The sequence below is a fragment of the Desmodus rotundus genome, chromosome 1 (genome assembly GCF_022682495.2).
Source record: "Desmodus rotundus isolate HL8 chromosome 1, HLdesRot8A.1, whole genome shotgun sequence".
NCBI classification, from domain to species: Eukaryota; Metazoa; Chordata; class Mammalia; order Chiroptera; family Phyllostomidae; genus Desmodus; species Desmodus rotundus.
This window is the reverse complement of record NC_071387.1, coordinates 103,440,724-103,467,279: the sequence shown is the minus strand read 5'-3', so window position 1 is coordinate 103,467,279 and position 26,556 is coordinate 103,440,724. Positions and strand designations below refer to the sequence as shown.

General features: G+C 41.0%; 1 protein-coding gene and 1 long non-coding RNA gene across 2 annotated transcripts in view; one reads left to right on the top strand and one right to left on the bottom strand.

Moving 5' to 3' along the window:
- RBFOX1 (RNA binding fox-1 homolog 1) overlaps window positions 1–26,556 on the bottom strand; it is a 2,121,844-nt gene that overhangs the window by 657,145 nt on the left and 1,438,143 nt on the right. The gene's annotated exons all lie outside the window — the stretch shown is intronic.
- Window positions 1,180–26,093, top strand: LOC123479025 (uncharacterized). The gene is made up of 3 exons (XR_006654481.2): window positions 1,180–1,288; window positions 20,959–21,144; window positions 24,734–26,093. It is a non-coding gene; the product is annotated as an uncharacterized lncRNA (long non-coding RNA).

The window sequence follows — 26,556 nt, the reverse complement described above, 5'->3', positions numbered from 1 at the left end:
TAGGTGGGGTGCGCTAGGTGGGTGACCAATCAGAGGCCAGAACCCAAGTTTGTCAGGCAGCCATGGGTGGAAATTACCTTCCTCAATGAAGGAGGGGAAGCAATGATCCCTGTTCTATTGCTCTGGGCATTTTACACAATTACTGTGTTTCAGATCCAAGTTTTATAGAGTGAAAGTTCGACCTGAGAGCCAGCATTCCTTTCTTACCTAGCTATGCATGTTGTTGAGGGGTCTGAGCAAGATCCCCGCCAGCATCCCAGGTCTTAATTTAAGATATTAACCTGAGTTATCTTTATGGCACTTTTGAGCTCTAAACCATGTGATTAGATGACCAGAACTCTCGGTCCCACGCCCCTGATCTCCAGGGAGGGAAATCAGGAGAGGAGATCACAGATACAGGGGATATATTAACTGGGGCGCTTTTGTGGGGACAAATGTATTAATAGGTAAGCTGTAGAGCAGAAAATGTTACACTGCTTACAGCAAGTTGAATTGTGTACCCCCAAAAGATGTGTCCAAGTCCTGGTATCATGAATGTGACTGTTTCGGAAACAGAGTCTGCACATGTGATTCAGTCAAGGATCTCACGGTGAGTCCATCCTGTATTTAGGGTGGGCCTTAAATCCAATGAGGGTGTCCTTATAAAAGAGAGAAGTGGGAGGTTTCACAAACACACACACACACACACACACACACACACACGAAGGCCTGATGAAAACAGAAGCAGAGATTGGAATTATTCTGCCCTATACCAAGGAATATTTGGAGACACCAGACACTGCAAGAGGCAAGGAAAGGTCCTCTCCTAGAGGCCACAGAAGGAGAGTGGCCCTGCAGACACCTTGATTTATTTGTGGACTTCAGACCCATGAAATAAAACCATACATTTGTGTGGTTTTATGGCACCAAGTAGGAGGTAATTTGCTGTCGCAGCCCCAGGACACTGATACAGAGGTAGAGTTCACAAACGGTGGGAGGCTCCACCGTTCCCTGGACAAGGCTGTGTGCAGGTCTCATGCTGCCATCCTCCACACACCTTCCCTTCCTGCAGCTTCTCCCCAGGAGGTCCCAAAACCAGGGGCTCCATCCTTCCAGATGAATCCCCCAAGTGTTTAGTCTTACAGCCCTGGTTTGCATCACACACCCATCCCCGAGCCAATCTGTGCAGTCCAGAGGGGACGTGCTGATTGCAGCGGTCAAAGGCTGGGTTCTGCGTCCTCCTCTGGTACTCTCAAGTACGAGTGGGACAATCCGGGAAACAAGGTGCTGGTTCTCTCTCCAGGGCAGGGTGAGTGTGATATTGTGATTTACAATAAGAAATATATATTTGGTCTTTGTCCTGGGTTAGGGCACAGAGCCCCTAAAACCTGCTGAAAGTGGTAAAAGCAGCAAAGGTGTCTCTCATTATGTTAATGAGGTGACTTATGGCCGTCCTCTAGAATGCAGACTGGTTACCTGGAGAACCAAACATGTGATTATAAGATCAGAACTTCAGCCCCACTCCCCTGATCTTCAGGGAGGGAAAGGGCCTGGAGGTTGAATCAATCTCCAATGGCCAGTGATTTAATCAACCATGCTTATGTAATGAATCCTACATAAAAACCCAAAAGGATGGCTTGGAAGAGCTTCTGAGTTGGTGAACATATGGAGATGTTGGGAGGGTGGCACGCTCAGAGGGGCATGGAAGCTCTGCACCCCCTTCCTACATACCTTGCCCTGTGCATTTCTTCCATCTGGCTGTTCCTAGTATTATCTTATTAATAAACCAGTAATCTAGCAAGTAAATTTTTCTCTGAGTTGTGTGAACTGCTCTAGAAAATTAATTGAATCCAGGGAAGGGGTTATGGGAATCTCCCACCTATAGCCAGTCAGTCAGATGCACAGGTGGCAACCTGTACTTGAAATTGGCATCTGAAGTTGGCGGAGGAGGCAGTCTGGTAGGACTGAGCCCTTAATCTGTGGGTAATGCTATCTTAATGCTATCTATGGGTAAACAGTGTCAGAATTGAGCTGAATTGTAGGACCCTCACCAGGTGTTGTAGAATTGCTTGGTGTGGAGGGGAAAAAAAACCCCAAAAACTCATATATCCAAACTGGTTACTAGAACCATTTTAGGAAGGAAGGAGAGAGAAGGAAATAGGGCAGGGGGAGAGAAGGCAAGAAAGGAGAAAGAAGGTCTCTCCTGCACACAAGAAGGGTACCTGTGGATGGAGCTGAAAGAGCCAGAGGAAGGGATGTAGCAAAGAGGTGTCACCTGAAGAGTGGCTGGTGCTCTGAGCTAAAATGCAAATGGAGAGAGAGAGAGAGAGAGAGAGAGAGAGAGAGAGAGAGAGAGAGAGAGAGAGAGAGAGAAACTCCCCAGAGAGCAGGCTTAGAAATGGGATTTTCTTCAGACTTTTGCATTCATTCCTGCTGTGATAAGTTTAAGATACAGTTCTTACAAATTTGAAATGCGCCTTCCTTAACATCCATTCAAATCTGACAGTTATCAGATGTATTGAAAACAACAGTTTTTCAGAGATTAAAAAGAGAGAAAGTTTAATATGCCTGTGCTCTTTCCCCTCCTCCTAAACACAGTTTCACAAAATCTGCCTGTCCCCTGAGTTGAGCAAGCCAAGGTCCTTTTAAAATACTATCTGAATTCTAGTGAATATTCACAGATGAAAAAGCACGTGCTTCCCAATCCATGGTATTCTGCAAAGGTGGGTTTTAATTTCCGAAAAGACAAAGCCCAAAGAAAAAGAAAATGCATATCTTCATGCACTTAAGAACTATAATATTACTTAGACAGTGAAGTTTTATTCTGATAAATGACTGTCAATTATGATTAATATTCTCCTTATAATTAATTCAAAATCTTATTAAAATCAAACTTTTATAACTTTACATATAACCACACTGCCTGTGTCAGGATAGAGAATACGCCTTGTCATTAATTTTACCTGTATCATTTCTCATTTCTCAAAAAAGGCAATAAAAGATACCTCCTTGAAAATCAGCAATGCCGGGCCACCCTCATCTCCATAATGACACAATTTCCAATTCACGCCTCATTTTCATTAATGTTTCTGGCCATAAATTTTTAAGCATATGATAAAAAATTTCTGAAGCGGCATAAAACTAACATGAAGAGGGAGTTCATTAGCATGTGACCCTAATTAGAAATTCCATATTAACTTCCCATTTCTACTTGTGCATATCCAATAACATCACATCTCTATTCTGGACCTGCTTCACCTTGTTGGGAGGAAAGATTTCTTTGGACTGTTTAATTCTCTGGCTTTATTTTTTAAGCAATCCATGTGTTTCCTCTGTTACTGAATAAGTCAACAGACAATCGTATCAGAGAACGCCTTTTGTGTCACAAATTATCCGGAAGAATTGTGAGAAGGTCCTTGCCCAAAGCTTTATTAATGATACCAGATCATAAAAGCAGGGGGAGGGGGGGAAAATGCTGACTCTGTCTCTTTTCTAATGTTGGGTGATAAAAATGCTACTTCAGGATTCAGAAGGTTAAGTTCTAATGTGTATTTTGAATAGAGTGCGTTGGAATAATTGCCTCATAAAGCAAAGCATTGCCCGCCTGCTAATGGCTACATAGTGCCGGGCTCAGCAAAGACAGCCAAGCTCACTGGAAAAAATGCTGTGCCTCAACTTTTGTAGCCCTCCCATATTAAGTTAACTTTCCCTCCCTTTGTGTTTCAAAAAAAGGTATAAAATCCCATCACCCGTTTTGTATCTCAGCCTTTAGGATCAGTGAAAGCTATCCTCCAAAGGTGGCCCCTTGATGAACCATGACTCCTTACATCTTCACTCCTGCCTGTCCCTCCTACACTGTGCTTGGGATGGTTTCTTGTAACTAACCGAACTGCTGGAAGTAACGCTATGCGACTCCTGAGGCTAGGTCAGAAGTCTTGCAGCTTCCCCATGAGTTCCTTGGAACATGCACTCTGGAGAAAATCAGGCACCATTTACAGGATCTGAAGCCACCATGCTATGAGAAAGCCCAAGTTATCAACACAGAGAGGTGATGTGAAAAGAGAGATGCCTGGCCATCCGAGGCTTGTTCCAGCCAACACAGTCCAGAGGCCAGACAATTGAGAAAAGTAGCCACGCTGGAGCCCATTCATACCTTCTGATGACTCCAGCCCCAGCTGCTCTCTGATTGCAACCACATGAGACCCCAAGCTAGAACTGCCCACCTGAGTCCATGAAAGATGACATGAAACTAGTTTAAAGCTGTTTACATAACAGTATTTTGATAGGATGCACTAGATAAAACTAAACATCCTTCTACAAATAGCAGGTGGGGGAGGGAAGCTTTCAACTACTCACTTCTATCTCCCACACCTGAGCAGAGGCAAGATCCAAAATTGCCCCCATTATTCCTTGGTCTTCTATTCTGCTTCCCCACTCTGTGTTTACACCTCAATTAGAGTCTTGCACATTCTCTCTTCGAGATGTAAGAAAGTCCTGCATGTGGCTTCCTCATGACAAATACAAGAGCAACTAGAAGAAAATTGAGTCTGCTCGTTCCTCTCTTGAGGCCAATCTGCACACAGAAGAATTGAATGCTAAAGGACTCGGGGTGGGGAGATAATTGATGTAGGAGATAACAAATGGGGAAACCACAGCAAAACTTCATAAAAACTCATTACCCACCTCCTTAAATGCTACTGTTCCCAGCCAAGACCCCTCTCCTCCACCTCTCCCAAAACTTTGCTGGCCCTGCGTCTTTGCAGGTTCTCCTGTGCACACTTCTCAGCCCTGTCCTCACTTTCTCCACCTCTTCTCTGATTTACCAACTTAGTCAGCTCCCCCGCACAACCTTGCCTCTGTGGCCCTCACTCAGGTTTGCCAAACAAAGCCAAGATAACCAGTTTAATCAAAAAGGTGCCCTTACCCTCATTACAAAAGGGTTTGTGGTGGAAAAGGATGGCAAATACTGTTATTTTTCTCTCCAACTCCTGTCACATGAGGAATAGAATGTTACACTGAGATACACAGCTGCTAAAATTGCCCTTTGAAAAAGCAAGCACTGAGCTGAGCCAATTCCATGAGGTTCACACTTTGCTTGAGCACGATCATTTTAAACACCTTTAACCAGTGGGATGTAGAACCAAAATCTCATAATATTAATCAATTAGTGCAGAATGCAGAGGGCTGTCTGTGCATATGTGTATGTGCATGCACTGGGAGGGTTTAAAGGTGAAGGAGGGAAAGAATAATTTATTGACAACCTACTATTGGGATACCCCATATCAAACTTCATCGTTAAAGCAGCCCTGTAAAGTTGGAATAATCAGTCTTTCTGGCTTGATAGATGCGGACACCAGGATTCAGAGAGAAGACACAACTCACCCCAGGTTATTAAGCTGGCAATGATATAAGTGGGGTTTGAACTCCTTCCACCTGCCTCTAAATTTGGTTCCCAAATCAGTCCATGCTTTCACATGTTCTGGAGAGCCAGTTATCTGCATGCAGCCCCACATCTAAGAGTAGGCTAGGGAGGGAGTCGGCACTCAGAGCAAACTCCCCTGATTAACCAGGTGAATGTCGGAGAACCACCTCAGAAAAGTCTTCCCTCTCTGGGCCTCAATTTCCCCACCTACAAAATGAGGTGGTTGTGGGAAGTTATTCCTTAGGATCTAGGATTATAATTAACATTGTATGGGGTGGACAAAAAGTGAAGATTCTACTAGCAATGGCTTATATACTAACTATGACAATAAATGGTTCAACAAAATTATGTTTTACGTGGAAGTTTGATTCTGACTGACAATTTATAGTCATGTAATTTTTTTAAAAAGCCAAGAGAAGGGGAAGGAATTAGTCAAAGGACATGTATGAATGACCCATGGAAATGGATAACGATGTGGGAATTGACTGTGGGAGTGGAGGGTGGGCTGGACAGACGAGGCCCAAGGGGGAAAAATTAGGACAACTGTAATAGAATAAACAAGAGTAAAATAAATAAATAAAAATGCCAATTATTAAATGCAAAAAGCAACACATCTACGCATTCCGGAACTGCTAATGAATGGGGGCCAAGTTATTGTAAATATGAATCATTCCTTAGACCTTAAAATGCCATAAATAAGCAAGTCTCTGTGTCAGACTGGGAGAGACGACCAGAATCACTCCACTGGTTTATCACTAGCACCTTCAAAATTAACACCCTGTTTATCTGCCACTTTCTTTTCACATAAATATGAGACTAACTTTTTGACTTCAAAATAAATCACAGATACTGAGATCTAAAATCCAACTTCAAAAATGCCTGCAAAGGTAACTGACACTTCAGGTGTCGTCTGTTGCTTTGTGTTAGAGCCTTGTTGACAGGGAAATTTTATTTCTCCCTTGTTGTCATTTGAATGATATGTGGACTTGGTTCAATATCTTATCTTGAATTTTGAGTGAAACCTATCAGATTTGTAAAAATGTAAACAAACACTTTTATCAACTATAGGTTACTCTTCTGTCTTAAGAGGGATATAATTGTGAGAAAACTACTTAAATGATTGGTCTTGGCCACCAATTTGCAAAGACAGATTCAATTAATCCATTAAATAATTGTTCTCTGTTGTGAATATTAATTGCAAACTGGATTGAAATCTTGATATGACCTATAAACCTACTAAATCAATCATTTTTTATTTATAGAAAAATATGTGTGTTGTGGTGCATTAGTGTGTACATGTCTGCGTGTGTGCTTAGCATGCTTATGAAGAATGGTGTGGTCTCTATGTTAAAAGTTATTAAATTATCCCTGTGTGGGTAAGTAAAGGCAATCTGGCTTCCTCACCCAGGTGTCTGGGTGACTAAGGGAATCAGTGTTGCCATAGCCTTGGAGGCGCCTGATAAGTGGTGTTCTCATAGCCTTGAGACTGGGTCTGATAAACTCTTCCCATAACATGAAGTGGCCTCGCACACGCAGAATTATGCTATGTGATATAATTTTATGGCATTTTGCCAGCTTTGTTCACCTATACTACTTAAGCAAGTAGGGCCTTCTCACTACAGACAGGTGGTTTGCAGTATGCGTGGCTTGCCCATTGGTGAATAAAGGTATGTCAAGCTTCCCCATGCCTCTGCGCATTTTCTTCTGTCTCCCCGAGGCTAGAGTGGACTTGCCTGGCCTTGACAGGCTGAAACACGCCCTGGCTGGTGTGGCTTAGGGGATTGACTGCCATCCTGTGAATCAGAAGGATGCTGGTTCGATTCCAAGTCAGGGTACATGCCTGGGTTGTGGGCCAGGTCCCCAGTAGAGGGCGCAACCACACATTGATGTTTCCTCCCTCTCTTTCTCCCTCCATTCCCCTCTTTAAAAATAAATGAATAAAATCTTGAAAAATAATGAAATAAAATAAATTTTTAAAAAGTTATTGCATTATTTGTGGTAGATCCTCTTTAGATCTTAAAGTAGTTCTGTTTTATTTTTCTTCTATTTATTTAAACTTAAGGTTTCATTTGAAGAAAATATCCCGTGGATACATACATATCCAGCTTAGCAAACTATAAAGGAATTTTCATGATTATATATTTTTTCCAATTAAAAGAAGCATACACCTTAGTTTACACCAATTAGGAGGTCTTCACAAAACATTTTAACTTTTATGACTTGGTTTTTCCGCCCGCCTACAGAATGGAAATAACAAAGCTTAATATATATTGCCAGGCTAGCTGAGGATGTTCTACCAATCCTACTCTTTCTAAGTTTAGTTTCCAGTTGGCTTAAATTAACTACTTTTTTCAAAAGTAGACTTTCCTTTTTTGCACATGTAAATAAAGAGAATTTCTTTAGATTCCTTCTAGGATCAGGAGAGTTTTTACCCTTAGGTTGTCTTTTTAGGACCAGGAATCTACAGAAGTGAAAACAAGGGTTCTTTCTTGTAAAAGGCAGCAGGGAAGGATTCTCTACCGTGTTGATGGTGCCCAGTAGACATCTGGGGAAATGTCAAATGAGGCACATGACAACAGTTTCCAGAAAGATAAACGTCCGCGAATGTGATTAACCACATATGGAAGATCGTCTTCTTCACCAGCATCTACAGTTTCTCTGCCACATGTTCTTCCATAGCGCTTTCCCTCCCCCACCAACAGGTAGGTAGAGTCTACAGCACCTTCAGTGCAGGTGAACCTGTTTCCTCCTCATTGAATTTATGCGGTGAAAGTGATTCACCCGTAAGACGCCATCTCTCCACTACAATGGAGATCACGTACGGAGATGACACAGAGAGACGGAGAGATCTGAGTAGTCCCAGCTATTTCGACGCTGATATAGAGTGAATGTTCTTATCTCCTCCGAATTTATATATTAAAACCTAACTTCCAATGTGAAGAGGTGGGGCCCTTTTGGGGTGATTAGGTCATGGAGCTCCCATAAAAGGGTTTACGCCCCTATAAAAGAGACCCAGAGAGTTCCCTTGCCCCTTCCACCGTGGGAGACACAGTGAGAAGATGGCTGTCTGTGAACCAGGAAATGGGTCACACCAAACATGAACCTGCCACAGCCATGATCTTGAACTTCCAGTCTCCTGAATTGTAAGAAATTGATTTCTGTTGTGTATAACCCACCCAGTCTGTAGCATTCTGTTATAGCAGCCTGAATGGACTAAGACAAGACCCTATTTTCAGAGTCTTCTCAGCTCAGGAATGTGAGTGAGGAGTCTTCATAACAACCCCAGACCCAGCTGCTCTCTCTGGAACCACAAGGATAGTTTTGAGTAAGAACTGTCTACTTGGGGTGACCCCAATAATCAGATTCTTGAGCAAAATTAAGTGAATGTTGTTATTTTAAGCCACTATTTTAGGGTAGTTTGTTAAGCAGCAGTATTTAGCTGGCACACCTTAAAATAATAATGAAAGATCACCCCAGATTCCAGTCTATGGGCAGCTGAATCAGACCCCTTAGAAAGATGAGTGACTCTATTATGCTTCATTTATTCTCACAGTTTTTTTTCTATTGGTTCAAACAAAAAAGTTGAAACAGGAAATAGACTCACTAACATCTGTGGTGATAGAGACCTTCTGTGCTGGTATTAAATGAAAGCCATCTACCTGAGTTTATGGTTCCATGTAACTTCCCTTTCCTCTACAATAGCAGTTTCCTGGGGTAGCTGTTCGAAGCCACTCTCTTTTTTTCATTATGCAGCTCAGCCTGCACTTCGCTTCTTCCTGCATTATTGGGAGAGATGTAGAGCTTATACACAAGACACATAGCACCTGGATGTCTATTGTATTATCTCAGTGTTATAGAAATAAGTCTCCTAACTCACATATAATTTCTAAGCCAGAGGGGAAAATGCTAAATGCATTCGCTGTTTGTTCAGCTTCAATCCGTCAAGTCATCAAACATTCATTGAACATCTACTCTGTTCCAGGCACTGGGGGCACTGAACACCTGAGTCATTATTCTTGTTCTCAGTATGCATGCTGTGTAATGAGTAAGGAGTAGTGGGTGATGGGTAGGAGGACAGGCATCTAAACAAGTAACTGTGATTCAATAGGGTAATGTAATGGATGTGTACATGAACTTGTTGGATGCAGAGGAGTGTGTGGGTCTGCTTAGGTAAAGATGGATGTGTAGGGAAAACTCAATCGAAGCAGAGAATGGAGCCAGCTTTATAGGGAGAATAATTCAGAGGAGGGGAGAATGGCATTCCTTCCAGGTATGGCTTGAGCACAGACAGAAACATGAAGAAGGAAATGGCAGATGTACATGTTATGCACTGAGTTGTGTCCCTCCAAAAATTCATGAGTTGAAGCCCTAATGCCCAATGTGACTGTATTTGGAGATAGGACCTTGAAGGGGGTAATTAAAGTGAAGGCATGTGATTGCCTAGTCCCATAGAAGTAGTATCCTTATAAGAAGAGGAAGAGACACGGGGGATGTGTGTGTAGAGAAAAGGCCATGTGAGGACACAGCAGGAAGGTGGTCCTTCCACATACTGGAGGATTCCTCTCCTCTCACATCTCTTCTGGCTTTATTTAAGCATATCCCTACGTTCTTCCTAAGAACATATGTTCCCAGACGGTTGAAATAAGGCCAGTTGAAGACAGAAGCTTCATTCGCCCATCTGTTCCTTCTCTTAGGGAACCACTGAGAGTGATTAAGATTCAAAAGGCTCAGGTTGCAAATTTGCACCCAGGTGTCTTATCTTTTACAGACAGTTAAATCATGTTCCACTAGAGGGAAGGGTGACCTTATTTCAGAATAAAGGCAAAAAATAAATAACAAACATTAGCCTTAGACTCAGCATTTTGGCAGATTCCTAAAAGACAGCCAGAGGGCCTCTGCAGTTTTAACCTCTATCCGCTACACGAAGAACTGCAATCACAGCTGGCAGTTACTGAATCATTGCCATGTGCCAGGCAATGTGCTAAGAGTTTAGCATCTCATAAAATCCTCAAAACTACACTCTAAATGGGCATCGCCATTATTGTCTCAGATGAAAAGCCTGAGGCAAAAGTAGCTTAAATCACTTGCTCAAAGCAACGTAAGTAGGACTGGTAGAGCTGGAATTCAAATGCCATTTTGGTGGCTCCAAAACCCAAACCCAAATAATAACATTTTTAGGCTTTTGGAGACCAAGTTTCAAATGCAAGGAGTCTATAGGGAGGATGGTTTTCATGAGCACTAACCAGTAAACATGGGGTGGGAGTAGTGAAACAGGGAGGGAAGACGAGCTATATAAGCCCACTATCAAGCAAGCTGACATTGTGAGTGAAGCTTATTTCCACCAGAGAACACAGGGAGTTAGTGTAGAATGCATGCTTTACAGCTCCAATAAGTGATATACAACTAGAATTGGGCCAGCTGGACAAATACAGTCCACTGCTTGTTTTTGTAAATAGTTTTATTGGAATACAGCACACCCATATGTTACTGTTCATGTCTGCTTTCAGGCTACAATGGTGGAGTTGAATAGTTGCAACAGAGATCATATGGCCCCCAAGTCCTAATCTGTTTACTATATCTGGTCCTTTACTGAAAAATACTTGCTAACTCCTGAGAGGTAAGAAAGCAGGAGTATTTCTATACTAAATCCTGAGTCTCACATTGAAGGTTACCGAGAAGGCTGCTCTAGTTCTCTGGCACTTCCAACCTCACATCTGTGTGGGCAGAGCTGGTCCAAAAAACCTCAAACCAAAAGACTCATGTAGAAGTCAAGACAGATGCTTGAAACAGTAAATGCCTTCTTGACATGGGGCAGGTGCCTATGTTACAAAGGTAAACTTGAAAGTTGGAAACTGGTTGCGCATAAGCTGTAGATTTGCTTGTTTAGCCATATAGTGTTTTCCAAGAGCATGAATTAGTAGGTTTTCCATTTAAAAAATCCAAATATCTAACTTTTCTTTTAAAATAAAACAAACCTGGCTCCACTGGGCCTACATTGCTGTACGAACATTTAGAAATGGCATGGATTGTCCAGGTCATTACCTGATCTACTTTGGCTGATTATATTCACTGCCTGATCCCAGGTAAGCACCTGAGTTTGAGACCCCTGGTATACACATTATCACCATCATAATAGGCTAAGAGAGGTTACAGGACTGACCCAAGGACAGGTGACAAGTAAGTGGCTGAGCTAGAACTTTGCTGCCAATTTGCTTTCCTAAGCAGTCTGCAGTCACAGCTCTCTTTTTGTCCACACTCTCATCCCTACTTACTACGCCTGCACCTCTGCCTGACCTCAGTAAAAGATCTTTGGGTGCAGAGCTGGCCTCTGCTCTGTCCTCTCAAAGCCTGAATAATGCATTAGAACACGGGATGCAGAATGTTAAGATAAGAATAACTGCTGCCAAAAGTCATGACCCTCTTCACCCAGGAGGAGAAAAGACTACTCCATACAGTAGTCAGCCACTTCTCTGCCTGCCCTCATTCTTGTGGACAGAATAGCTGAGAGCTGCAAATTCATACCCACCCAGGAATAAGCCATCACCAATCAATTGGACTTGTTAATTGCAGTCTGACAAATTGTAGCCAAAACCTTCTATTCCTCGGGTTTTGTTTTTTTTTCCATTTGTATGGATGAGATACTCCCGTACAAGGTAGCTGTGATATTGGGGTTTACCCAAGTATACAAGTACAAAAGGACAGAGACAATGCACAAGAAACCATGTATGAGCCATGGAAACTATGCGGGGGATCTTGCACTCTTGAGACTGAGATATATAGTCAGACCCCTTAGAAAAACTGGGTAGTGGCTTTTTACTTATTTTTTGATTGTATCTGTGTGATGAAATGTTACTTTTTAAATATATTTTTAATGAAAAGTAAAAAACTGGGAGAATATATTTAAAAATAACATATATGACACGTCTTGTATCCACCTGCCTTTCCTTTTTCTTTTTTTTTTTTCCGTTGTTGTTCATGTACAGTTGTCTCCATTTTGAACCTGAGATCTAGGAGAACCCATCTCTTCAGGCACACATTTCCTAAAAGAAGATCTCCAAAATACACCAACCAGAATCTGAGCACTTGTTTTTGCTTTCACTACTACCACTCTGATCCAAGTGATCATCACCTATGAGGAGGTGAGAGAAGCAGGGTAGAGGAGGGAAGGGGCCAGCAAGGATGTAGCCTCAAGTAGAGTACAGCCTTCGCTGATGCATAGGTTTGGGGCTTTGTAGTCAAGTGCTCTGCACAGTTGTCCCACCTTAAGGCAAAAGTCCTAGCCTTTTGCACCTGGACCAGTCATTGAATGCTGGCTGCCCCTCTGAGAAGGGGAAGGTTTTACCTCTTAGGGAAAGAAGGTCAAAACCATTTGACCAAGGGCAGTTCTGTGGAGAGGGGGCAGCTGGAAACTATTAGCAAGTAATAAGAATTGCAGGTGGGGAATGGGTGCACCAGCTCAGTAAGGGGATCTGGTTTGGGCACCCAGAGCATCTAGTATAAAGGCATTCAGGGATCTTATTTCCAGCTTCCTCGTTTGGGTCTTTGGGGAATCCAGTTTGCTTTGTTCTGCTATGAAACATCTCCCAAAGGCACATGGTAATTTTGAGTTCCCTCCTTGAACCTGGACAGTGAGCCAGGGCTGTTTTTCAAAATGCCTGCCCAGAAGAACTGTCCTCCTCAAAACCCATTCAAAATCAGCCATCTTCCCTGATAGTGACTTGGCGACAATATTACAAAATTTTTAATAATATTAAATGTTTTCCCTTGCTAGAGAGTCTTTGTCTTTCAAGAGAGTCCCTAATTAGTCACTAGTGCTCTGGGATTCCCCAGTCTCATGCTTACATAAAATTCAGACAACATCCCATTGTTCTCCTTTCCATCCCGTCCAGCCTTCAATTCTGCCCTAGCATCTCCCCCTACCCTTAAATGTCCACTACATCTTGATCACCAAGTGGCCTGGAGTGGAGGTGTTGTCAGCACAATTAAAGCTGATCCTGATCTGTTAGACTGTCCTTCTATAGAGTATACAGTTTCATCAGCCTTTTGTCTCTTGGCACAGTTACCACTTTTTTCAGACCTACCAGACCAAACTCATTTCTCTATACTCATCCATCATCCTTCCTTACTATCAGCACTATTTCCACAATAGATCTACTTTATAGACAAACTCATTCTTATAACATCTGATAGGTATGTAGGGTGACAGTGGGGTTATTGGACAGGTAGGAGAGTTCTTGCAGGAATTTCATGTCTATTGGGGGACATAGGCAAGAATCTTCAAGAAATTCACCAGCATAATTCCCAACTAGCAAGGGAGAGAGGATTTAAGGTTTATGATGCTTCTACTGTACATTAGAGGATTTTCTTGCATAAAATTAGGAGCTTCCTAATTTTACAGGTGAGAAAACCGAGGTTGCACATCACTGAGTTTCTTGCTGGAAGACACACTAACTTGATAGATAGATAGTTAGATATAGATAGATAGATAGATAGATAGATAGATAGATAGATAGATAGATCGATCTCATTTGAACTCAGCTCTCTCTGGCTGCATAAACTGGGAACTTCATACTATATCATGCTTCTTCACATAACGGTGGGCCTACAGGTCAGACAGCTGTTGCAGATATCCTTCAAAAGACAGTAATAGGAGGAATGATTATAAGATGATATTATAAAGTGGATTTGATTATTGATTTAAATAGACACACACACAAACACATGTATACATACATTGTCCAAGTCGCTGTCTGGGAAGATGGCTGAATATTCAATTTTTTGATTCTCTCCAAGAGAATGGATTAGATATAGGGAAATTTCATTAAAGGTTCAAAGAATTATTTTTCCCCTTATCAATATTTACCTGAATTATCATTGTCATCTACCTGCTCATCAGTTTTTGCTGTGTGGACAGAGAGGAGATTAGAGGAGCTTTAGCTGATCCTGAATCAAGTTCCAGGAATTGTCTGAGGGAAAATGGGTTGTAGCTGAGCCTTTGCTTTGAGAGCTCACAGATTTCACCTTGGTCACAGCAACTCGCAGGGGCCCCTTCCCAAAGGGCCAGCAAGTGGCACCCATGCACAAGCTCCCTCCCTTGCGTTACCTTTTTAAAGTAAATGCTATGTGTGGTACAAATTATGCAAACTTGAGATATTACCCATGCTATTTTACTGTCTCATTTAAACAGGAGTTTTGATTAAATAATATATTTATGGAGTGGAATTCAGTAATAGACAGTAAATTACCAGGAGCCTTGACATTTGTCTTCCACCATCTACATGAAATCCTCTTAATGAAAAACTCAAAAACTTGGTTTAAATTCCATGAAGAACAGAGTACATTCATTAACCTAGATAAAAATAGATACTTATGATATATAGTAAGCATCTATGATATACATATATATATATTATATATATATATAATATATATATATATATATATAAATTAAGTAAAATCCTAGACCAAATTCTATAATATTTATGACTCTGGATAATTTATTTTATTTTAATTTCAAACAATTTGCCCCAAAATAATGACTCATGTTATGTTTAAGGCTGGGATATTTGTTTGAGAAGTAAAGGAAAGCTATGGTTTTCATACATAAAATTTCAAAACTTAATAGTTCAAATATATTTCTCTCCCAAGAAAAGAGTATGCCAGTGGTGAGGAGGCCTGGGGTCTCACTTCACCTATGCCATTAACTGATGGTGTGACCTTGGCAGGTCACTAAATTTTTCTGGGCAAGGGGTCCTTCATCAGTAAGATGACAGGAAAAGGACAAAACCCATTCTAGTGCTAATGGTACAGAGCTCCCCATATGACAATGTACATCTCCAAGAAAAGTCAGTACAGTAACATAACAGAGCATTCCAGGACAAAAATCTCCATTGCCCTCTGCCTGTCCTTCAATCCATAGGATAGCCCTAAAACACCTAGCTGGATATTCCTCCTTAAACAACCCCACTGAACACTAGAATACACCCACGAAAAGCTGGAAAGGAAACAAAGCAACACTAATTGAGTGGCTGGTAATGCTACAATGTTGGGCTTGTAGCTCATTCAACCCTTTCAGTACATCCCCATATCATGGGGAGGGCTCAGAGATTTTAGGTGCCACTAACAGTAACAACCATGACAAGAAAAGCAAACATCACAACTGCAATACTAGTAAGTATATTTTCTGACCCCTTATCATTTTCCAGGAAATGTTCTAAGCCCTTTATTTATGTATTTATTTTTAATCCTCACCCAAGGATGTGTTCACTGATTTTATAGAGAGAGAGATGAGGAGAGACAGAGACATAGATCAGTTACCTCCCACATGCACCCCGACAGGGAGTCAAACCCACAAGCTAGGTATGTGCCCTGATCTGGGATTGAACCCGGAACACTTTGGTGTATGGGACAATGCTCCGACCAACTGAGCCACACTGGCCAGGGCAACACTTTATTTCCCATTTAATGTTCATGGTAACAGTATGACATGGAGTTGATATTATTTCCATTTTACTTATGAGGATAGCAAAGAAAAGAAAGGCTAAAAAATTCTCCAGGAATCAGTGGTGGCTTTGATTTAAGTGTTTGCTGCTGCAGAAAAGGAGAAAATTGCATTTCTTTCTATAGTTTGTGTATTACCCGGTCTCTCCCCAGTCGATTGCTGGATATGTACACAAGAAATTAAACAAAACAGGGGAGCGAATTGAATGTTGACTGTATATAGCTCAGGGCAAGACAGCGAGCTCCAAAACAATCTGAAAAGGTAAACCTGAGGTCAGGAGGTCACTGGATGCCCCCTGGGTAAACGGGTGTCTCCCCAAACTTGTCAACTGCATGTAGTGAATTCCTGATGATAAAAAATAGTAACAATGACAGCTATGATTTAGGCTGGTGTAGTGCTTTGAAAATGTTTTCATAGAAAGTAGTTATATGCATATCATTTGATTCAGTGGAGTGATGACAAATTTGTTCCATCCTGAAGCCTATTTCTAGGTGATTGGTGGTTGTTAGAAACTGTGGAGAGAAGGGCTATCTAATCATTAAAGTCACATTCAGGCTCAATAACAAGGGAAATGATCTATTGGTGATGTCTACCACGGGTGCAGAAAAGCACTCAGGGCTCCATCCTACCTGTGATGCTCACGGTGACTCAGGAGGGAGACAGGATATGTACCATTTTTCCCATTTTTCCAGAAAAACTGAAACTCAAAGAGATAAATTCTTCATCCATAGAATTAGTGAAAAAGAATTTGAGACAATACAGATCCTGAAGTTATCAACCCAACACACTTTCCCTTTTATTGTGACTTCAAAATTATGGAAGAAAAGTTCCATTCAATCTGATTTAATTTTAAGAGAACAATGCAGGGAGTTTATATTTTCTGTGAAAACTTCAGTCTTCATTGGATTCAAGGATGTTAAGAGAGTTGATTGTGCAGCCCTAACGGGTCCAACAGAGCCTGTGAAATGGATTTACAACGAGGCAAATATAAGTCCAAGTACCAATAATATCTAAAGAAGCAAAGGTCACAGCAACCCCTTACTCAGCTCCAAACGTGATATAGTGTAGCTCCCTGGAAAGACAACACGTGCTTGGTATTATATCTAATAGTTTGATATAGTTAGGAGTTGCAGACAAACTCAATTATTTTAAGACCAGGTAAAAATCTGCAAAGAACCATCCCGGAACAATCCTAGACAAATTACTTCCCATCACAATTTGAGTGAAGCACACTTAGACTTTTCATGACAGAATTGTCACTAGGCATATGTCCCCACAGAAGTGATTAATACAGAGTGTGGCAAAAGGATGTTTACAGTTGTTCGTATGGAAAAGAATGCAATGATTAATAAATGATGCAATGAACTCTGGGGTTCATGTGCTCACAACTGTAAACCTGTTTTTGCCCCACCCTGTACACATATTTGTAACCAACCTGGAATTTATAAAACAATGGCCAATCTGAGCAACACAAATTATATTCTATAATGGGGAAGCAAAGTCTCACATTTTTTTAAACCATGAACGTAAGTAGCTCAAGATGCCCATAATAGATTCCTTTTTCAAGGTGTTTGAGCACAGTCTTTTCATGCAGGTAAGTAAGCAGAAGCCCTGAGTGCTCAATATCACTGTTAGCCAGCTCCCATTTCCACTGACTGTTGAACGGTCAACATTTCCAAAACTCAAAAATAGGAAAGTGCATATTAACGAAGCTTTCCTAAAGTAAATCCAATGTACTTTATATAGCTTCCACTAGCCACGTTTGTTGGCCAGATATTTCATCAAGAAATTACTATGTTAAAACTCTTATATTTTAGAAATACACAGTAAAATATGGACCAAAGATGATCTGCTTCAAAAAAAAAAAAAACATCTGCATGTATGGTGGTTGTGAGGGTGGGTAGCGAATGAGGTAAAAGAGAAACAACCTTGGTCATTTGTTGGTAATTGTTGAATCTGGATGATGGGTATATGGCAATTCATTACACTATTCTCTCTAATTTTTTTATAGATGTATTTGGAATTTTCCAGAATAAAAGATTAGAAAAATATCATGTTTTTACATGACACTTAAAAGAAAACATTATTGGCTGTTGGTTCTTGAAAATTTCAGAGACCTGCTTAAAATCAACTCCAAAAGCATCTTTTCTAGGCATTATATGCTATAAAGTGGCCAACTTTTTAATCAGCTTTGCATTATCAGTAGAGGATGGAATTAAGAATTTAGGATTTGCCAGATTCATATCCTGTCTCTAGCTGTGTGAGTTTTTTTTTAAATAATTGATTTGATGTCATCCTCTCTGAGACTAAGTTTCTGTATCTATAAAATGGGAGTAATGGGTCCCCCTGGCCTTATAGTGCTGTATATACATTTTACATGCATGTCAAGTGCTTAGACCAGAGTATCCAGGAGGTGATTAAGCACTAAAAATGCAGCTGTTAATATCATCTCCAGATCATGTCCCATTATAACCCATAGCCAGAAGCCAATCAATACTGGCTGAAGGAAGAAAGTAATAGTAACAGGAGGAATACTAAAAAATTGTATCCAATCAGGTGTTACTTGAATTACATGAAGTCACAAAAAAGTTTTTGTTTGTTTCAGTTTGGGCACCCTATCATTGGGAGTCAGTTCAAAAACTTTGTAATTAAAACAAATACCTTGCATTTTCAACAAACTTAGTGGCATAAAACGGAAGGCAATTACTCAGCTCTGATTTAAGCTTAATATGCAGCATGCCTTAATTTATTCTAATTTAATATTCAAAAGAATATCCTTAAGGTAATATCCTTCCATGGCTCGCAATGACTGCTACACACCAAATTAAGGCCAGCATCCATCAGGTGCATGAGAACTAAACCCCCAGAGCAGAAAGCAAAACTCAGATCTCAGGAAATGCCAGGAGCCAGCCTGATACAGGCAGAATACCCTTGTGCATTGAGAAGACACCCTCTTGCCTTTTTTCAAACTTAGCTCATTAACCCCCAGATATGCAATCAGTGCCTGAGTGTAAGTAAAGCAGACATATTTACACGTTGGCGCAGATTGATCCCCCGACACACAAACCCAAGGGTCCCATTAGCAGCTGCTGTACGGGATGACATTCCTGCTGTCTAGGATCTCTACCAGAGATACCCTAGCCCAGAGAATCCTGCACGTGCTTGTGGCAGGCCTTGGAGGCAAGCCCACTCTTCACTGGCCAATGCACCCAACCTCTTCTACAAGGTGTGTTCCAACCTTCCAGTTAAGACAAGGTGGACATCTCACTTAGCTGCCACTGTGATTCTCAGAACTGCTAATCACCTTTGAATAAAGCAGGTCAAATTCAGGAATTTTTTTAATTCAGGAATAAGATCTCAGCAAATCTGTGGTGTGTGGTTTATGTGTGTATGTACGTGTATGATGGTGATAAACTATGCATTTTTAATTATTCACAGATGGAAGATGATTATATTGACTGTATATATTGATTGAGTGTATGATGTTATCTATTGCTGTGAGAAAAAAATAACCCAAAACTTTTATTGGCTCAAAACAACAATAATCATTTATCATCTCATAGTTTCTGTGGGTCAGGAATTCAAATAGAACATGGCAGAGGCGGATGGTCTTTGCCCCACCATGTCAGGGGTCATGAGTAGAAGATTCGAACACTGGGGGTGGGGGTGAAATGAGAGCTGGAATCATCTGGGCGTTTGGTTGAGCCTGGAGGATCTGCTGCCAGGGTGTCTTCTATGATGGGCACGTTGGTACGGGTTGTTGGCTGGAGGCCTCAGTTGCTCCTCCCATGGCCTCTCCACAGGCTGCCTGAGCAACAGGCATCTATCTCCTCTGACAGTTTTCCCAGATACCAAGGTGATAACACATTTCTCAATTTCTATTAATACCTTTCTTTTGTTAATAGTGTTTTTGAATTGCATAACAGACATAATGTAGTATTTACCATTTTATCCATTTTTAAATGTACAGCTTTATAGCATTAAGCATGTTCACACTGGTGTACAACCATCACTATCACCCATTCCGGAACTTTTTTCATTTTGTAGAACTCAAACTCTACACTCATTTAACAACTCCTCATCCCTGCTTCTCTCAGTTCCCAGTAACCACCATTCTACCTTCTATCTCCATGAATACAACTATTGCAGGTACACCACATAAATGGAATCATTCATTATTTGTCTTTTGGGGACTGGCTTATTACCCTTAGCATGATGTCTCCATGGTTCACCTCTGTTGGAAAATGCATCAGAATTTCCTTCCCTTTTATTATTTTTTAAGATTATTTTTATTTATTTTTAGACAGAGGGGGAGGGAGGGAGAAAGAGGAGAGAAACATTAATATGTGGTTGCCTCTTACACGCCCCCTACTGGGGACCTTGCCTGCAACCCAAGCATGTGTCCTGGCTGGGAATTGAACTGGTGACCCTTTGGTTTGCAGGACAGTGTACAATCTACTGAGCTATACCAGCCAGGGCTCTTTCCTTTTTAAGACTGAATAATATTCTATTGTATGAATGTAATGTATTTGTTTATTCACTGTTGGTTGAATCTTTTAAGCTATTGTGTAAAATTCTGCTGCACACATAGGATCTCTTTGAGATCCTGCTTTCCATTCTTTTGGGTGTATAATCAGAAGTGGAATTGGTGATTCATAAGGTGAATTTTTTTTGAGGAAACACAATACTATTTACATTCCTACCAGCAGAGCACAAGCATTCCAGTTTCTCCACATCTTTGGCAGTACTTAATTTCAGCTTGTTTTTGTTTCATAATAGCCATCCTAATGGGTATGAAGTGGTGTCTCATGGTTTCAACTTATATTTCCCTAGTGATTAATAATAATGAACATCTTTTCCTGTGCTTAATGGCAATTTGCATATCTTCTTTGCAGAAACAAATGTCTATTCTAGCCCTTTGCCTATTTTTTGAATCAAGTGGTTTGTTTTGTTGTTGTTGAGTTTTGGGAGTTCGCTATATAGTATTGAATATAAGGGACATTAATCCCTTGTCAGATAGGTAATAATATCTCTTTTCTCCTCTTCATTTCCCTAGCACAGAGTGAGAGGCAGAAAAGAAACCTCTTGTCATTTAAGAGCAGAAATGGCTGGAGGAGATTTGCGTTGGAAGACAAGGATTGTGCAGGATGCTGTAGAACAGGAGAGAGATGTCCCTCCATGTTTCCCCTGCACCTTTCCGGACAGGTTGGCAAGAATCAGCTCGATTACCTACAAACCAACGGTGAGAAACTCACAGTGGGCATTTTCCACAACCTCATTTTCTGGTCCCCATAATAAGGGCTAAAGTAACATTTTTAAAATGTAGGTCAGGATGAAAAGAGATTTAACTTTTAATGTTAGAATTAAAACAGCATGAGCAACTTCTTTGAGTACAATAAGAAAAGCTACAGGATATTTCATGAAACAATCATTTCTAACTATTTTCCTCTGCATTTCATAAATAATAAATGTGCTTAAAAAATAACCCTGTAGTACACATTCTCTAAAATACTAGTTATGCAAGCTAGATATAACTCTAAGAATCCCTAAATGTGAGAAAAATTGAATTTGGTCGTACTTTTTTTAAGCTAAAAATTAAATTTCCCCGGCACCATGCAGACCTTTTCCCTCACAGCTACAGTCATAACTGGATTTTTAAGCCTTCTGAAAACATTGTGGTTTGCAATAAAGCAAAACACTGTGTCAAAAACTGCTTAGAATACAGAAAAGTCTGCTTCGGGTCTGTACCCGAGGGCTGCTGTGTACCTGGGGGAGCCATCGATAAGGCAAGTGGATTGTCACCTTGACAACTGTGACTTACTTGCCTTGGTATCCTAACCCCCTCGATATTCACCTCACAAATTAAAAATGTGAGCTAACTCCCTTTCCAACTTACCAAGAGGTATTTTTTGCAGCTTCCTGCCCCTAATCTAACCTTTAGCACTCATTTTTCTTCTCCATGATGAAGATTAGGAGCCAAGCAGTTGTAAGGTCACACTTGGCTTCCAAGAGTGAACTGTGTTTGCTCTGAAGGTAGCAGGGTGTCCAGGAGGAAAGATATGTTAACTGAAATATTGAGGGGTTGCAATGTGAACCTGTGAATAAAACACAAGAGTAGGGATTGGGGGAAACACGCTCCCTTCCCGGCTTCTCCCTAACTCACTGATGTCTGCTCACTTGGCACTTTGTGTGTGTGTGTGTGTGTGTGTGCGCGCGCGCGTGCAGGTCTGCTGCACTGTGAACATCTTTACTTCCCCATGACATGAGATGACATCTGCTTTGGAGACCCGAGGCCTAGCTATCTGACAATGGATGCTCCACTGGGCTGCATTTCTAAGTTTCTGTTGTGATGATGGTGGTTGCGGTAATAGTGTCTGATTTTTTGCTTGTTATGATGTTCTCTCTCTCTCTCCATTTAAAAAAATAGAGGAAAAGCAAATAACTTGAAATGATGAAACAGACACACACACACGACAGTTATTGACTGGGAAACTTTGCACTTTCTCACTTCCTACTCTGACCTTGTGGTTCTTCAATTATTTGAGGGCTGTTTTTGGAAGAATCACACATGAATGCAACGCCGCTAGAGATCTAGGGGGTTACAGAGCAACTAACACATGGCTGATCCCAAAGAATTTATAATCTCCTTGGCCAACAAGGTTGCCGCAGATAAAATGATTAGGGAAGATAAGAGAGCGCACAATTAGCACATTGAAATAGGCTCGTTGCTGAGTTCAAGGTCCTTTCCTCAATTGTATCCTAAGTTCTGTGCTGCCAGTTCACCTTTCATTATTCTGTGATGGGGTACAAAGCTTTTCCTTCTACCCTTCTTGGTTCTTTGGCTGGTCTAGTAATCAAGCTGACGTAAGACAAATTAGCAAGAAAAACACTTACAAATCTCCTACATACAAGAACCGCATAAAGATATAAAAAGTCAAAGGCAGTTGGGCAACCCAGGCTTCCATAACATCTTCAGTGAGGGTAGAAGTGTGGTGACACCAGGGGAGGAAGGCCATTCACAGGAAGGCAGAGGAGCTGTTGGGAAGACAAAGGCTGCCTTGTTATGCAGATAGATTTCTTAGGTGTGAAGGTATCTCTGATAACAGGTCTCTTCCTCCTATAGGCCCCCTTTCCAATGTAAATTTAGGCAGTCTAGGGGGAGGTAAAGAGCTTTTCCTGAATCTGCTGAATTTTGATTGCCTTTAGTTCAAAATTATCCTCATGCCCATAAGACAAACTTTGTAGTGGCAAAACCTGCAACTATCTCTGCTCTGGAAGTGCCACTTGCTAGCTCCAGAAATTAAGTCCCTCTCCTCCTTTTTTCTCCCCTCCCTGTTCCTCCAGGTCCCCTCCACTCATCATCCAATGGTTCATAACCTTTGCTGTTGCTTTAAAAACTCCCAGTGCCCACAGAACTCCAGACCAATTAAACTAGAAACCCTGGGGGCAGTACTCAGGCGTCAATCTTTTCTCACACTCCCCACACAGTGCCAGTGTGCAGCCAACGTGGAGAACCCTAATCACACACACTAAGAATTATGCCATCTGCTGAAGGGATTAAAAACAACAGAGTACCCAGCAGCTCCCAATCAGCTGGGGGTTCGACCAAAGTGGGAAAAAGCATAAATCTAGAGCAGCGATTGCCAGCCTTTTTCATCTCATGGCACACATAATCACTAAAATTCTGCAGCACAACAAAAACAGTATCTAATAATTTTTTGCCGGTCTGACAACAACAACAAAAAAACCAGCATATAATTTAGATTCATTCACACAGGACAGCCATTGCTGTGTTGGTTGTTGTCATTTTTTAATTTGACAATCGAACAGAAAAGAGGTCAGTGCCCCTGAATAAACAGTCAGGTATTGCATGCTTCAAAAGTTCTTGCCGTTTGAAAATCGCTGGTCTAGAGCTCAGGGCTGGGGTAAAGAGACACACCAGCAAAGCAGCTGCTCAGGGGGTCATTTTAGTAAATTGAAACTATTGTCACTATTATTAGTAGTGGCATTAGATTATTATTTTACACATCAAAATAATCTATTGTGGGATTCACATAGCTCTTTTTCCTTTAGAATTAGGTTTCTGGCTCTCTAATAGGCTCAGGTTAGCAGACAAACATTTACCAGGAGACTTCACTGTTCCAGCCCTTCTGAGGGCTCTGAGTTACAAACATAAATCAGGCCTCGACTTGCCCTCAAACTGTCCTCCCAGGTTCAGGGAAGCCAGGTGATGATTACTTTGAGCCCCTGCTGTAAGTCAGGCACTGGTCTAGGCAGTGAGAACACAGCAGTGAACAAAAAGGAAGGAATCAAAAAAAATTTTTAAAACTGTCTGCATTTGCTTGGATTGTTATTAGAAGAAAGGAAGAGTAGAAACATTTTTGAAGGACTAAGGCTACATTAATGAATTTGCTTCCACTGGGGCACGGTAGACTAGCAACACCAGTACAACTTGAGAACTTGTTAGAAGTGCAAATTTTTGAGCCCCACTCAGGCCTATGGATTCAGGAATTCAGAGGGTGGCGCCCATCAAGTCTTCCAGGTGAGAAACACTGGGGTGGGAGTAGAGAAAGGGTCCTGGAATTAGGTATTCAAGGGTTAATAACAGTGGGTGGTGGGTGAGCAGCTGCTGCAAAAGCTGCCTAATAACCTGCCAGAGGCTTGGGGGAGGGAAGGAGGAACAATCACATTCCAGAGACGACAAAAACCACAGATTAGCATGTCCTGCGGGAATACCTGCAAGGAAGATGCTCCAAGTCTAAATGAAAAATAGAAATAAAAAAGAGCCACGAGGGTATTTATTTATTTATCTGTTTATTTTTTTGTATTAGCATCGGATGGAGAGCTCCAGATTGAAAAGCTACTTTTAAGAACTCAGGGGACCCAGAAGAAGCATTTAAACGTTGAGGCCCTAAGATGTATATTCTCTTTTACCAGTTCTTAAAGGGAAGAAGAGCCAAGTGGCATCTTTACCTTAAATATGCACAGATGTTCCTTCAGACTACAAAGCTGTGTCTTCTACAACTTCAAGACAAAGAGAGTCTTGGCTCCCTGAGACGGAAGAATGTGTAAATAAGCACACAACCTGCATTATCTTTCAAAAGCCTGAAAGAGTCCTTCCTGCTAGTTTCTAAAAGGTTCTCCAGGCCCACAGCCTCTAAGGCCACTGCAAATGTCATTACCTTCATCTACCCACTGCACCTAAAATCTACGTTTGACCACAGAAAAACTCTGGCACATGCCTCATGGTGAGGACTACAAGGGAGGAGGAAATTTTATTCTACCTTTCTAGGTTCTTCTGGCTGCCCTAACAATTAAATTGACATGAGAGAGATTAACAAGAGAAAATAACCAAATTTAGCTACATACATAAATATGGGAGCCCCATATACAGGAGATAGTCGGAGACCCCACACACATGAGAGGTTCAGTGACTAGAAGTTAAAATAAGGTATATATGACATTCGGAACTAAGGTTGAGAGATAAGTTACCTAAGAGATTCAGAGGGGAGGAAGGTTATTGCTGGACAATAAGGAATAGAGATATTCAGTAATCAGAAATGTTCCCTGACACACAGACACATAAAAAAGATTATTTCTGACACTGACTCTTATTATGGGCCCCCCCATTTGAATTATTTAAGGGAGAGGTAAAAGTTTCTTTTGAGCTGTCAGGGTCTTGAGTGCTTTCAGCTCAAAATAATCCACCTGCCAGAGTAGCTCATCTTTGGGAAGCCAGCTCGGAGCCCTGTCAGGACCCAACAGAAATCCCCTGCACCTGTGAAGCTCAGTGTGCTGAATTATGGGCAGTAGTGCATTTGGTAACCAGTTCGAGTTTGGTTTATGGACAGAGTGGAGAAATCCAACCTCTAAGACCACGAGTTTAAGAACTTCTTTAGGTTATTTATACAACAATGAATGAGTGAATGAATGAATGAATGAAACAGAAATAATGACAAAACAAAATTGCTTAGAGAAATAGAGATTTTTTTCATCATATAACTTTATGAGAAACTCCCTGCAGATCATTTCACCTGGCTTATTTTATTTACATTTCCAAATTATCATACCTGCCCAGAGAAGATTCCCCATTCTACACTTGTTTGCCTGCATTTGTGTATTTAAAATAAACCTTGATATACTTACTATCAAATACTTGATCAAACATAAGCCCTTAATACATTCTAGTCATTGTGCTAAGCCCTTTGTGACTAGTGTTTCATTTGTTGATGCCCCAAATGTTTACTGATTGCCTACCCTGTGCCAGTAATGTCTTTTTCTACTGAGGACTTATCAGTGAATAAAATATACCCAAATCCATGCTTTTATGAAACGTACACCTTATATTTACTTATTATCACCATTAATAAATCTTTAATAAGATTTACTTGTTAAATCTTTGAGATAATAAGTAAATATAGAGTACTTCGATGATACGTGCTATGGAGAAAAAGAATTTAGGGAATGGGATAGAGATTAGAATATTTACTGTATTAAGGCCAAGAGGTAAGCATTTGCATTAATTATAACATTTTGTAGGTAAAGAAATGAAAGTTCAAAGAGGTTAAGTCACTCGCCTAGAGCGACACAGCTGGTTGGTGGCAGGACTTTTATTGGAATCCAAAGCATGATGCTTAACTATTAGGCTTTGATA